This window comes from Hordeum vulgare, chromosome 3H (assembly GCF_904849725.1).
Source record: "Hordeum vulgare subsp. vulgare chromosome 3H, MorexV3_pseudomolecules_assembly, whole genome shotgun sequence".
Taxonomy (NCBI): domain Eukaryota; kingdom Viridiplantae; phylum Streptophyta; class Magnoliopsida; order Poales; family Poaceae; genus Hordeum; species Hordeum vulgare.
In genome coordinates, this window is record NC_058520.1 from 281,118,486 (window position 1) to 281,133,039 (window position 14,554).

Sequence of the window (14,554 nt, forward strand, 5' to 3'; positions counted from 1 at the left end):
AAGAATAAATACGTATACGGTTTCTGACTTAGAGTCATCCGGATCGGTGTCAAAACTTGCGTCGACGTAACCTTCTACGACGAGCTCTTTGTCACCTCCATAAATGAGAAACATTTTCTTAGTACTTTTCAGGTACTTCAGAATATTCTTGACCGCCATCCAGTGATCCAGTCCTGGATTACTCTGAAACCTTCAAGCCATTCTTATGGCCAAGATGACGTCTGGTCTAGTGCATAGGATTGCATACATGATAGAACCAACGGCTGAAGCGTAGGGGACGGAACACATTTGTTCTCTATCTTTCGCAGTTGCTGGGCACTGAGTCTTACTCAATTTTATACCTTGTAACACTGGCAAAAACCCTTTCTTGGATTGATCCATTTTGAACTTCTTCAAAACTTTATCAAGGTATGTGCTTAGTGAAAGTCCTATTACGCATCTTGATCTATCCCTATAGATCTTAATGCCTAGAATGTAAGCAACTTCTCCTAGGTCCTTCATAGAGAAACTTTTATCCAAGTAATCCTTGATGCTCTCCAAAAGCTCCACGTTGTTTCCAATCAGCAATATGTCATCCACATATAATATTAGAAACGCCACAGCGCTCCCACTTACTTTCTTGTAAATACAAGATTCTCCAACCACTTGTATAAACCCAATTGCTTTCATCACCTCATCAACGCGCTTATTCCAACTCCGAGATGCTTGCACCAGTCCATAAATGGATCGCTGGAGCTTGCACACTTTGTTAGCATTCTTTGGATCGACCAAACCTTCGGGTTGCATCATATACAACTCTTCCTTAAGAAAACCGTTAAGGAACGCCGTTTTGACATCCCTCTGCTAGATTTTATAATCATAAAAGGAAGCTATTGCTAACATGATTCGAACGGACTTAAGCATCGCTACCGGTGAGAACGTCTCGTCGTAGTAAACTCCTTGAACTTGTGAAAAACCCTTTGCCACAAGTCGAGCTCTGTAAACGGTCACATCATCGTCTGCGTCCGTCTTCTTCTTAAAGATCCATTTGTTCTGAATAGACTTGCGGCCTTCAGGTAGTACTTCCAAAGTCCACACTTTGTTCTCGTACATGGATCCTATCTCGGACTTCATGGCCTCCAGCCATTTGTTGGACTCCGGGCCCACCATTGCTTCTTCATAATTCGGAGGTTCATTGTTGTCCAAGAATATAATTGATAAGACAGGATTACCATACCACTCAGGAGCAGTACGTGATCTTATGCACCTGTGAGGTCCGATAGCAACTTGATCCGAAGTTTCATGATCATAATCATAAACTTCCTCCTCAACCGTCGCCACAGCAACAGGGGTTTCCCCTTGCCCTGCGCCACCATCTAGAGGGATTAGAGGTTCGACAACCTCATCAAGTTCTATCTTCCTCCCACTCAATTCTCTCGAGAGAAACCCCTTCTCAAGAAAAGCTCTGTTTTTAGCAACAAACACTTTTCCCTAGGATTTGAGATAGAAGGTATACCCAACTGACTCTTTTGGGTAACCTATGAAGACGCACTTTTCCGCTTTGGGTTCCAGCTTTTCAAACTGGAGCTTTTTGACTTAAGCATCACATCCCCAAACTTTAAGAAACGACAATTTTGGTCTTTTGTCATACCACAGTTCGTATGGTGTCGTCTCAACGGATTTTGATGGCGCCCTATTTAAAGTGAATGCAGTTGTCTCTAATGCATAACTCCAAAACGATAACGGCAAATCGGTAAGACACATCATAGATCGCACCATCTATAATAAAGGACGATTACAACGTTCGGACACACCATTACGCTATTGTGTTCCAGGAAGTGTCAAGTGTGAAACAATTCCACATTGTCTTAAGTGAGCAGCAAACTCGAAACTCAGATATTCACCCCCACGATCAGACAGGAGGAACTAGATCTTCTTGTTACGATGATTTTCAACTTCACTCTGAAATTGCTTGAACTTCTCAACCGTTTCATACTTGTGCTTCATCAAGTAGAGATAACCATATCTACTCAAATCGTCAGTGAAGGTGAGAAAATAACGATATCCGCCGCGTGCCTCCACACTCATTGGACCGCATACATCGGTATGTATGATTTCCAACATGTCACTTGCACGCTCCATTGTTCCGGAGAATGGAGTATTATTCATCTTTCCCATTAGGCATGGTTCGCACGTGTCAAGTGAATCAAAGTCAAGTGACTCCAAAAGTCCATCAGAATGGAGTTTCTTCAAGCGCTTTACACCAATATGACCTAAGCGGCAGTGCCACAGAAACTTGGCGCTATTATTGTTAACTTTAACTCTTTTGTTCTCAATGTTATGTATATGTGTATCATCACTATCAAGATTCAATATGAATAGTCCTCTCACATTGGGTACATAACCATAAAATATATTACTCATAGAAATAGAACAACCATTATTCTCTGACTTAATCGAGTAACCGTCTTGCAATAAACAAGATCCAGATATAATGTTCATGCTTAACGCATGCACTACATAACAATTATTTAAGTTCATAACTAATCCTAATGGTAACTGAAGTGAAACTGTGCCGATGGTGATTGCATCAACCTTGGAACCATTTCCCATGTGCATCGTTACTTCATCCTTCGCCAACCTTCGCTTATTCCGCAGTTCCTATTTTTGAGTTGCAAATATGAGCAACAGAACCGGTATCGAATACTAGGCACTACTATGAGAGCTGGTTAAGTACACATCAATAACATGTATATCGAATATACATGATTTTTCCTTGGCCTCCTTCTTATCAGCCAAATATTTGGGGCAGTTGCGCTTCCAGTGCCCCATACCCTTGCAATAATAACACTCCGTTTCAGGCTTAGGTCCAGCTTTGGGTTTCTTCGTCGGATTGGCAACAGGCTTGCCGCTCTTCTTGCAATTACCCTTCTTTCCTTTGCCGTTTCTCTTGAAACTAGTGGTCTTATTCACCATCAACACTTGATGCTCTTTACGGAGTTCTGACTCTGCGACTTTCAGCATCACGAATAACTCGTCGGGTGACTTGTTCATCCCTTGCATGTTATAGTTCAACACAAAGCTCTTGTAGCTTGGTGGCAGTGATTGAAGAATTCTGTTAGTGATAGCCTTTTGCGGGAGTTTAATCCCCAGCTCAGCTAGACGGTTTGAGTACCCAGACATATTGAGCACATGTTCACTTACAAACGAATTCTCCTCCATCTTGCAAGCATAGAATTTATCGAGGTCTCATACCTCTCGATCTAGGCATTCTTCTGAAAGATAAACTTCAACTCCTGGAACGTCTCAAATGCTCCATGATGCTCAAAGCAACGTTGAAGTCCCGGCTCTAAGCCATACAAGACTGCACATTGAACTACTGAGCAGTCCTCCTTACGTGTTAACCAAGCGTTCTTAAATCTTGGTCATGCGTAGCGGGTGGTTTATCTCGTAGCGCAGCATTAAGGACATAATCCTTCTTCCCAGCTTGCAGGAGCAATTTAAGATTATGAGCCCAGTCTACAAAGTTGCTTCCATCATCTTTCAACTTAGCTTTCTGTAGGAACATATTAAAATTCAGGGTGACTGTCGTGTAAGCCATTGATCTACAACACAAATACTTTAAAGTGGACTTAGACTATGTTCAAGATAATTAGAGTTTAACTAATCAAATTACTTGCTAAACTCCCACTCAAAAAGTACATCTCTCTAGTTATTTGAGTGGTACATGATCCAAATTCACTAACTCAAGTCCGATCATCACGTGAGTTGAGAATAGTTTCAGTGGTAATCATATCAACTATACGATTCATGCTCGACCTATCGGGCTCATGTGTTCCGACGCCATGTCTGCACATGCTAGGCTCGTCAAGCTTAACCCGAGTGTTCCGCGTGTGCAACTGTTTTGCACCCGTTGTGTGTGAACGTTCAGTCTATCACACCCAATCATCACGTGGTGTCTCGAAACGACGAACTGTAGCAACGGTGCACAATCGGGGACAACACAATTTTGTATTGAAATTTTAGTGAGAGATCACCTTATAATGCTACCGTCGTTCCAAGCAAAATAAGCTGCATAAAAGGATTAACATCACATGCAATTCATAAGTGACATGATATAGCCATCATCATGTGCTCCTTGATCTCCATCACCAAAGCACCGACACGATCTTCTTGTCACCGGCGCCACACCATGATCTCCATCATCATGACCTCCATCAACCTGTCGCCATCGGGGTTGTTGTGCTACTTATGCTATTACTACTACAACTACTTCCTAGCAATATAGTAAACACATCTGCAAACACAAACGTTAGTTTAAAGACAACCCTATGGCTCGTGCCGGTTGCCGTACCATCGACGTGCAAGTCGATATTAACTATTACAACATGATCATCTCATACATCCAATATATCACATCACGTCATTGGCCATATCATATCAGAAGCATGCTTTGCAAAAACAAGTTAGACGTCCTCTAATTTGTTGTTGCATGTTTTACGTGGCTGCTATGGGTATATAGTATGATCACATTTTACTTACGCAAAAACCACAACGGTGATGTGCAAATTGCTATTTAACCTCTCCAAGGACCGCCTCGGTCAAAACCATTTCAACTAAAGTTGAAGAAACCAACACCCGCTAGTCATCTTTATTCAACGAGGTTGCATGTCAATCGACGAAACCAGTCTTCAGTCACTAAGACTAAGGAGGGAAGCAAATCGAACATCACCGTCCACAAAACCCTTTGTGTTCTACTCGAGATAACATCTATGCATGAACCTAGCTCATGATGCCACTGTTGGGGAACGTTGCATGGGAAACAAAAAATTTCCTACGCACACGAAGACCTATCATGGTGATCTCCATCTACGAGAGGAGATTTGGATCTACGTACCCTTGTAGATCGAACAGCAGGAAGCGTTAAGAAACGCGGTTGATGTAGTGGAATGTCTTGATGTCCCTCGATCAGCCCCATGAACCGTCCCACAAACCGTCCAGCGATCCGTCCCACAATCTGTTCCAATCTAGTGCCGAACGGACGGCACCTCCACGTTCAACACACGTACAACTCGACGATGATCTCGGCCTTCTTGATCCAGCAAGAAAGACGGAGAAGTAGATGAATTCTCCGGAAGCGTGAGGCTCTCCGGTGGTGGTGACGATCTACTCCTGCAAGGCTCCGCCCGAGCTCCACAGAAATACGATCTAGAGGTAAAACTCTGGTATCTAGATCTGAGTTTCACGTGGCAAAAGTTGTCTCAAATCAGCCCTAAATCACCACTATATATAGGAGGGAGGTGGAGGAGTCTTGCCTTGAGGGCCAAGCCCTCAAGGGGTGCGCCGGCCAAGGGAGAGGTGGACTCCCACCCCAATTCGGTTTGGGGGAAGGAGTCCAGTCCTTCTTTCCCACCTCCCCTTTTTCCTTTTCTTTTTCATTTCTTTTTGGTATTTCTATAAGTGGTGCCATGGGCTTCTTGGGCTGACTCCACTAGCCCACTAGGGACTTGTGGCGCCACCCTATGCCCTTGGGCTCACTCCCGGGTGGGTGGGCCCCTCCTGGTGAACTCCCGAAAACCATTTGTCACTCCCGGTACACTACCGGAATAGCCCGAAACTTTCCGGCAACGAAATGAAACAATCCTATATATCAATATTCATTTCAGGACCATTCCGGAAACCCTCATGACGTCCGTGATCTCATCCGAGACTCTAAACAACATTCGTTAACCACATATATAACTCAACTATATTAAACATCGCTGAACCTTAAGTGTGGAGACCATGCTGGTTCGAGAACTATGTAGACATGCCCCAGGGTACTCCTTAGTCAATATCCAATAGAGGGACCTGGATGCCCATATTGATTCCTACATATTCTCCGAAGATTTTATCGGTTGAACCTCAGTGTCCAGGATTCATATAATCTCGTATGTCATTCCCTTTGTCCTTCGGTATGTTGCTTGCCCGAGATTTGATCGTCGGTATCCGCATACCTATTTCAATCTCGTTACCGGCAATTCTCTTTACTCATTCCGTAATACAATATCTCGTGACATACACTTAGTCACATTGCTTGCAGGGCTTGTGTGCGATGTTGTATTACTTAGTGGGCCCCGAGATACCTCTCCATCACACGGAGTGACAAATCCCAGTCTTGATCCATACTAACTCAATGGACACCTTCGGAGATACCTGTAGAGCACCTTTATATTCACCCAGTTAAGTTGTGACGTTTGATGCACACAAGGTATTCCTCCGGTGCCAGTGAGTTATATGATCTCATGGTCATAGGGACAAATACTTGACACGCAGAAAACAATAGAAATAAAATGACAAGATCAATATGCTACGTTCATAGTTTGGGTCTAGTCCATCACATGATTGTCCTAATGATGTGATCCAGTTACCAAGTGACAACACTTGCATATAGCCAGAAAACCTTGACTATAATTGATCAACTGGCTAGCCAACTCGATGCTTGCTAGGGACATTGTTTTGTCTATGTGTCCACACATGTATCTATATTTTCATTCAATACAATTATAGCATGGATAATAAATGATTATCTTTAAACAGGAAATATAAAAATAACTATTTATCATTGCCTCTAGGGCATATTTCCAACAGGTCGCCCGCCACTGCCACCTGGCCTCCTGAACATCTTTGAGGGTGTATGCAAGGGACATCTGGACCTTTTCAGAATCGGGGCTCTAGTGATCCTGGAGGTTCGAACTCTGGGGTGTGCAGGCTCTCCTTCCCTATTCTACAGCGCAACCTCATGGTGACACTCCGGCTTGATCGAGATAAGGAGTAAAAACAATGGACATGGCAGATTACCCAGGTTTGGGTCACCTTGTGGTGGAAAACCCGACTCCTACTAGTCTGGATTGCTCGGGAGTGAGAGAGTACAAGAGTCGTTCTTGCTAGTCCTCGGGCTGATTCCTACGTTGGCAGCCTGCCTTCTCTTAAACTGGCCACAACCCCCTTCCCGTGAAAAATACCCTCCGGGAAGGGTTGCCACAATGGCCAATTTGAAAGGGGACACGACTACTGTCTATCCTGACTAAAGTGGTCTTCGCGTGCAAAAGCTTCCTGTCGTGGTGTGTTGGCGGGCTAAGGGATGACCTCCACCTTGGTGATCCTCCCATCTTGGTCTTCTTACACTGAAGGGAAACTTTAGGGATTGCTTTGGGAACTGGCGGTGGCCCTGCTCCCTTAGCATGAAAGTGGAAAGCCTATTGACCTATGCCTGCTAGCACACCTCCTAGTGCATCTTTATGCAACACGCGTCACCAATGTGATGGTGCAGGAGCGTGCGACCCCACCAAGTCACCTTTAATCAGTTCACCCCGTGAGGGCCTCGAGGGAAGCCGCGCACTACAAAAAAAGTGATAATTTGTGACGCTCATTCCGTGACGATTTAATAAAAAACGTCACAGTTTGTGAAATGAAGATGATTCCCTCACGTTTTTTCACTGAATCGTCACAGAATGTGCGTCACAGGTTATCACATTTGTTGTAGTGTTGGGAGATGCCCTCACGAGTGGGCTTGGCACGGCTCTTGACAATATTTCCTGACATCCTCCTCACGAGGCAGCCCCCCCCCCCACGAGGGATTACATCATGGAGTCCAAAAAGGGTCATGCTCGGCCCCCGTCATACGCCTCATTTGGGCCTCCAAGGAGATGGGTCGGGATACCCCAGTCCTACTGGCCCGATAGTAGCCCCCGGGCCCACGACGTACATGATTCCGCGAGATACAGGGCAAAATGGCGTGGGCCCTAACCGCATGTAGGTCAGACGAGGCGCGTGGTGCATGACAGGGTATGGGACACCCCCACTTCACACAATGCCTCGGAAACCGCCCAGGCCGGCATAAAGCTCGTGTGCGGTGTGGGGCCATCATCGCTCTTCCTTGCGCCGCATTTATCCTGCTTCACCCCACTTTCTTTGCTATCGGCTCATCCCGAACCAAACTCGAGAGAGGCCTCTTCTCAGCCCCGATGACGACCACCTCACATTGATGGTGCCGGACGACAAGAAGGCAAAGGCCGCGACATCGGCCACAAACCCTCCCGCCGTTGGGCCAACTCTCCAGCATTCCTCCTTCGCTAAGGGTAAGGACTTGGGCATGGTGCTCCCAATGGTTGCCGGTGCCCAGAATGAGTGGTGGGTGACGGGGATCTGGCTTGGCTTGATGAAGTAGAGTAGCCTGGGAAAGTTCGTCTACACGTTCTTCCTCCATAGCGTTTATGTCGGGTTTCTTCCGCCATTTCTGTATTTTTCTAAGCTATCCTCCCCCATTATGGAATTCAGGCCCTGCTTCTTCATCCCAATTCCATCCTCCTCTTGTACATCTTCGTGTTCTTCTGCGAGGCTTTCATGGGGGTCGGGCCCTGGGTGGCACTCTTTCACCACTTCCTCAGCCCATGGTTCATCGCCCAGGACCAATATTTTGCGTGTGTCTCCTTCTGTGATGTCAAGGGCGAGACCATCCGCCTAAAGGCCAGGAAAAGGTAGAGGGATATCGACAACACTGGGTCTTCGTGGACGCGTGCCATGTAAAACCTCTCCTGAGGGCCCCAATGACCTGGTCCGGTCAGAGTCTCAGGGGGAGCCATGAGAAGCTCACCAATCAGAGACCGACACTTATCGTGGAGAGGATCACCACCCACGGGGACGCCCAACTGATGGGGACGATGATCATCAAGGTATTCCTGAGGCATCACATAGCACCGCTCGAGGCTTGTTCGCGGCCCGTGTGGGAGTACACTGGTGAGGGGGACGCGATAATCCTGCATGCCGCCGGTCTAATGTCCAACAAGATCAGAGGGGCCCTGACTGCCCTGCTCAACCTAGACACACATAATCCTCCCGAGGCTATGCCCCATTCTACGGCCATGATGACAAGGCTGAGTTGGGCGCCAGTATGCCCATCATAGATGAGCGGGGACTCATGCCAAGAGGCCACACCGAATCGCACAGTGGCACCTCCATCATGGTGAAGTCATCTAGCGATGATGGCAGCGACGAGGTTTCATAGGTGATGGAGGAGGAGGAGGAAGAGAGGATGCCGGCTGTAGGCCGCCGCCGAACCTCTGCAAGTCCCTGCAGGGCCTAGGGGACAATAGTGACGACTTGGCTGAGCGAACCCGAGCGATGCTTCCTAGGCTTGTCGATGCAGTGGGAGGATAGGGGCCCACCGACGTGGTTGCTCAAGTGCCAGCAGCCGGAGGCCGCATCGGCGGGGCAGCAATCACCTCGTGGTGGCCACGCGCCTTCACCAGACTGGATACACCAAAGAACGCACCAAGAGTTCCTACGTGGCGTCCAGGCGGCACCCGAGAGGAGTGATGCCACACCATTTGCCGCCGAGAAGAAGAGGAAATGGGCTACCGAGGATGATTAAGTGCCCTAGCCTGCCCATGTGCCATGTATCTGACATCTGCCAGCTTGTGCTAGCCTCTTTCACTTGTAGGTTCCAGGGCGGCGGCAAGGAGAAGAGGGAGAAGGGGCTCACCGACACGAAAACGACCCCCATCCTTAGGGCTGCATCGGCACACGGTTGGAGCTCCAACGGGCGCAGGGGCAACCCACGTCGATCCGGCTATGCTCGGGCATGGGGGTGCCACTTCATCCAGAAACGCGGGTGCCTTAGCGGTGTCCGGAACTTCTTCAGGGAGGCAAGTGGGCATCGCTGAGCTCGCAATGACCTAGCCCCCTGTTCCGCTTGCAACCCTCTACTACCCAGCCTGTGGTGCCACCTGCCAAGGCCGAGACGTCTCAGCCCACAGAGGAGGCGGTGCCCCACCTTCCGCAGGCTACCCTTACCTGCACTGGGGGGTGTGACGAGGGGTGCGCCAAGGGGCTGCCTCAAGCCGCGCACGCTTCCAAGGCCCGGGAGGCCAACAAGGAAATACCGCCACGTGCACTGCGTGAATCGAGCGTGAAGGAGGGACGGTAGACCCCCCCTTCACATGCAAAAGATTCCTGGGCCTCTTTGGTACTGGCATCAACAAGCACGGAGACGCCGTCCCTCTACCAGGCTCTCGCCCTCGAGAGTGGTAGCGCCTGGCTCAAGCGTGAGGCCTAGAACAATATTCGAGCTACGCTCGATCAACCCGAGGAAGACTTCCGGGACACGAATGTTGGGGAACGTCGCATGGGAAACAAAAAATTTCCTACGCGCACGAAGACCTATCATGGTGATGTCCATCTACGAGAGGGGATTTCAGATCTACTTACCTTTGTAGATCGCACAGCAGAAGCGTTAATAAACACGGTTGATGTAGTGGAACGTCCTCACGTCCCTCGATCCGCCCCACGAACCGTCCCACGAACCGTCCCGCGATCCGTGCCACGATCCGCTCCGATCTAGTGCCAAACGGACGACACCTCCGTGTTCAGCACACGTACAGATCGACCATGATCTCGGCCTTGTTGATCGAGCAAGAGACACGAATAGGTAGATGAGTTCTCCGGCAACGTGACGGTGCTCTGCAGGTTGGTGGTGATCTAATCTCAGCACGGCTCCGCCCGAGCTCCGCAGAAACGCGATCTAGAGCAAAAACCGTGGAGGTATGTGGTCGGGCTGCCGTGGAAAAGTTGTCTCAAATCAGCCCTAAAACCTCCGTATATATAGGTGGGAGGGGAGGATCCTTGCTTTGGGCCTCAAGAGGCCCCAAGGGGTTCGACCGATGGGGGGGAGGAGGATTCCTCCTCCAATCCTAGTCCAACTAGGATTGGAAGGTGGAGTCCTTCCCTTCCTTCCCACTTCCCCCTTTTTTCTCTTTGATTTTCTTATCTCCTACGCAGGGGCCTCTCTGGGCTTTCCCATCAGCCCACTAAGGGCTGGTGCGGCACCCCTAAGGCCTATGGGCTTCGCCGGGGTGGGCTGCTCCCCCGGTGAACTCCCGGAACCCATTCGTCATTCCCGGTACATTCCCGGTAACTCCGAAAACATTCTGGTAATCAAATGAGGTCATCCTATATATCAATCTTCATTTCCGGACCATTCCGAAAACCTTCATGACGTCCGTGATCTCATCCGGGACTCCGAACAACATTCATTAACCAACCATAGAACTCAAATACGCATAAAACAACGTCGAACCTTAAGTGTGCAGACCTTGCGGGTTCGAGAACTATGTAGACATGACCTTAGGGACTCCTCGGTCAATATCCAAGAGCGGGACGTGGATGCCCATATTGGATCATACATATTCTACGAAGATCTTATCGTTTGAACCTCAGTGCCAAGGATTCATATAATCCCGTATGTCCTTCCCTTTGTCCTTCGGTATGTTACTTGCCCGAGATTCGATCGTCAGTATCTGCATACCTATTTCAATCTCGTTTACCAGCAAGTCTCTTTACTCGTTCCGTAATAGAAGATCCCGCAACTTACACTAAGTCACATTGAATGCAAGTCTTGTGTGTGATGTTGTATTACCGAGTGGGCCCCGAGATACCTCTCCGCCACACGGCGTGACAAATCCCAGTCTTGATCCATACTAACTCAATGGACACCTTCGGAGATACCTGTAGAGCATCCTCATAGCCACCCAGTTACGTTGTGACATTTGATACACACAAAGCATTCCTCCGGTGTCAGTGAGTTATATGATCTCCTGATCATAGGAATAAATACTTGATACGCAGACAACAGTAGCAACAAAATGACACGATCAACATGCTATGTCTATTAGTTTGGGTCTAGTCCATCACACGATTCTCCCAATGATGTGATCCAGTTATCAAGCAACAACACCTTGCTCATAGCCAGAAGACCCTGACTATCCTTGATCAACCAGCTAGCTAACTAGAGCCTTCCTAGGGACGGTGTTTTGTCTATGTTTCCACACATGTATCTAAGTCTTCATTCAATACAATTATAGCATGGATAATAAACGATTATCTTGACACAGGAATTATAATAATAACTTATTTATCATTGCCTCTAGGGCATAATTCCAACAATGAAGGCGCGTTTTGGTGAGGAGCGCTTGAAGCTTGCCACCGGGTGGCGCAAACTTAATGCCCTTGTGAAAGAGACACAGAGTTGGCCGATGTTGCCATCGCAGAAAGCAAGAAGGAGGCCCCGAGGCAACAGTGGCTTGCGAGAGCGTGCTTGCTACGGCGATGGCGGAAGCCCGGAGCTGCGAGGAGGCAGAGGCCATCTTGAAGGCCCTTTAACACGAACAAGTTGCATGTGTGTGGTAGCTCCAGCTACGAGAGAATGACTTCAAGCCCCGCGAGAAGAAGCTAACGGTTTGCAACTCTGAGCTGGAGAAGTGACAGACGAATAGTCCATGAAGCGAAGGCATTTGGAGATGTTACAACACGAGATGACTGAGGCCCAAGAAGCTCACGCCAAGCACTTCTTCGAGGTGAACGCCAACTTGGACGCTTGGGCGAAGGAGGTTCAGGCAGAGGCCAACGCGAATTTGGTGGAGGCATGTGTCGCTTTTTCTTCCTCGAGCTCAGGGCTCGTGCAGCCCTGAGCTCCATATGCTTGGCAGTCCGCAGCGCCAACTATGTCATGTTTTCATCCAAGCTTGTGGAGGAGCTTGAGGGCATGGCCCTGAAGGTGGACGACGTCCTAGAGGACGAATGTCGATGCCTCTTCTCATTGGCGGTGACCCGAGTCATCAGCCACCTCCTCCTTCACAAGCCTAACTTCAATTTCTACGAGTTAATATGTCCCGGTCTCAAAGATTCTCGTCAAGACTTACCGAGAGTTGTGGAAAGCTATGTTGGTGCATTGCTTGGTAAGTTCTCCTGAAGTGGTGACGAGGAGCCCGGCGAGGCCATTGCGGGCGATGACAATGGCCGCGGCGACCCTTCTTTTTGAAGCTATCCTTTATCATCTTGCAATAGACTCATCCTGCCTTGCGAGGGCATAGGGCGACTTTTTTAATTTGTCGAGACACTGAAGCTTGTAATAACTATTCGCGATTGGCGAGTTTCCTTGTTGTCTTCGGATTTTCTTTTACTTGCTTTCGTGCTCTATGTTGGCAGGAGCCAACTCTGTGTGTACCCCGACCGTCGTCAATGCTTGGCAACGTGAGTAGCTTGCCACCCTCCGGGTGCGCCTTGCACGTCCCCTTAGATGATCAGCCCCCAATGAGGGTTCTGCGTGCGTGAGTAGCTTGGCAACGTGAGTAGCTTGCCAGCGAACGTTTGGGTGTCACACAAGGAGACCAGACAACAACGGACTTGGGGGGATGTGCGCGGGGGAAGGACCGTGAGACGGAGCTCGGTCCCTTGTATTTTTCAATGCTGCTGGGAACAAAAGTCCATGCCGACCTAGTGTCTCCCTCTCGCGGTCGCCGTGTCCAGCCCCCGCTCGAGTGAGTTCCGAGGGAAGACTAGCGAGCGCAAGTCGCGGGAGGAGGCTTACAGCAGCCACACCGGGTGCAACTTGCCCCGAGGTTGGTGCACCCTTAGTTGTTTTATCCACCAGCACGGAGCATGGTACTTCCACTTGGGCACGGGCATAGTCGCGGTTCGACCATTTTTAGCTAGCGTGGAGCATGGAGCTTCCACTTGGGTGTCGGCATAGTGCAGATTCGACCATTTTCTGCTAGCATGGAGCATGGGGCTTCTTCTTGGACACGGGCATAGTCATGGTTCGACTGTTTTTCGCTAGCGCGGAGCATCGGGCTTCCTCTTGGGCATGGGCATAGTCGTCGTTTGGCAGTTTACCTTGAGCGTGGAGCATGGGGCTTCCACTTGGGTCCGGGCATAGTCTCGGTTCGACCATTTTCCGCCAGCGCACAGCATGGGGCTTCCACTTGGGCGTGGGCATATCCGTGGTTCGACCATTTTCTGCAAGCATGGAGCATGGGGTTCCACTTGGGCATGGTCATTGTCGTGGTTTGGCCATTCTCTACCCTTGCGGTGCATGGAGCTTCCATTTGGGATTTCGCGGGAGTCCTCCCAAGGCCAAGGAGTGAAGCACCAGGAGGCTCCGGGGCGTGTACAACCCCACCTCATTCTTACGTAAGACGGTAACAAACAAAGACTTGGAGGGTTCTAGGTGCAAGGCCTAGGAGACTCTTTTGCGGCCCTCGAACGACTTGCACTTATCCCTTTATGCGGTTGTGAGCACATGCCACCTTGTTGAGAGGGCGAGACGTGTTGGGCGGTCGCCCCATGTCCATTGAGCGAAGACGTTGGACAGCGGGAGCACGAGTGAGGTGCTTTTTGTCGACTCATCCGACAGGAAGAGCTCGATCCCTCAGGCCCAGCGATGCTGCTGGGGCCGACATTAGCACAGACGCTGCGATGAATTCCCCCCATGAAATGTTCAAGGAAAACTTCGTCGAACGTGTGGTACCTGGGGCAGCAGAACACCAAACAAACAATTACCAAAATTGGGACAAGCCCTTACCCACCTGCCCGCGATGATTCCATGAGGGGGCGAGACACCAAGGACGTTTGCAAGGTGATATGCGCGGGATTTGGCCCATGAGTCAGCACTCGGTACTTGGGTTTATCAACGCTGCAAGGATGGACCTAAGTGTAGGCGCCGTGTCCAGCCCCCAGTCATGAGATGGGCGAGAGAAGA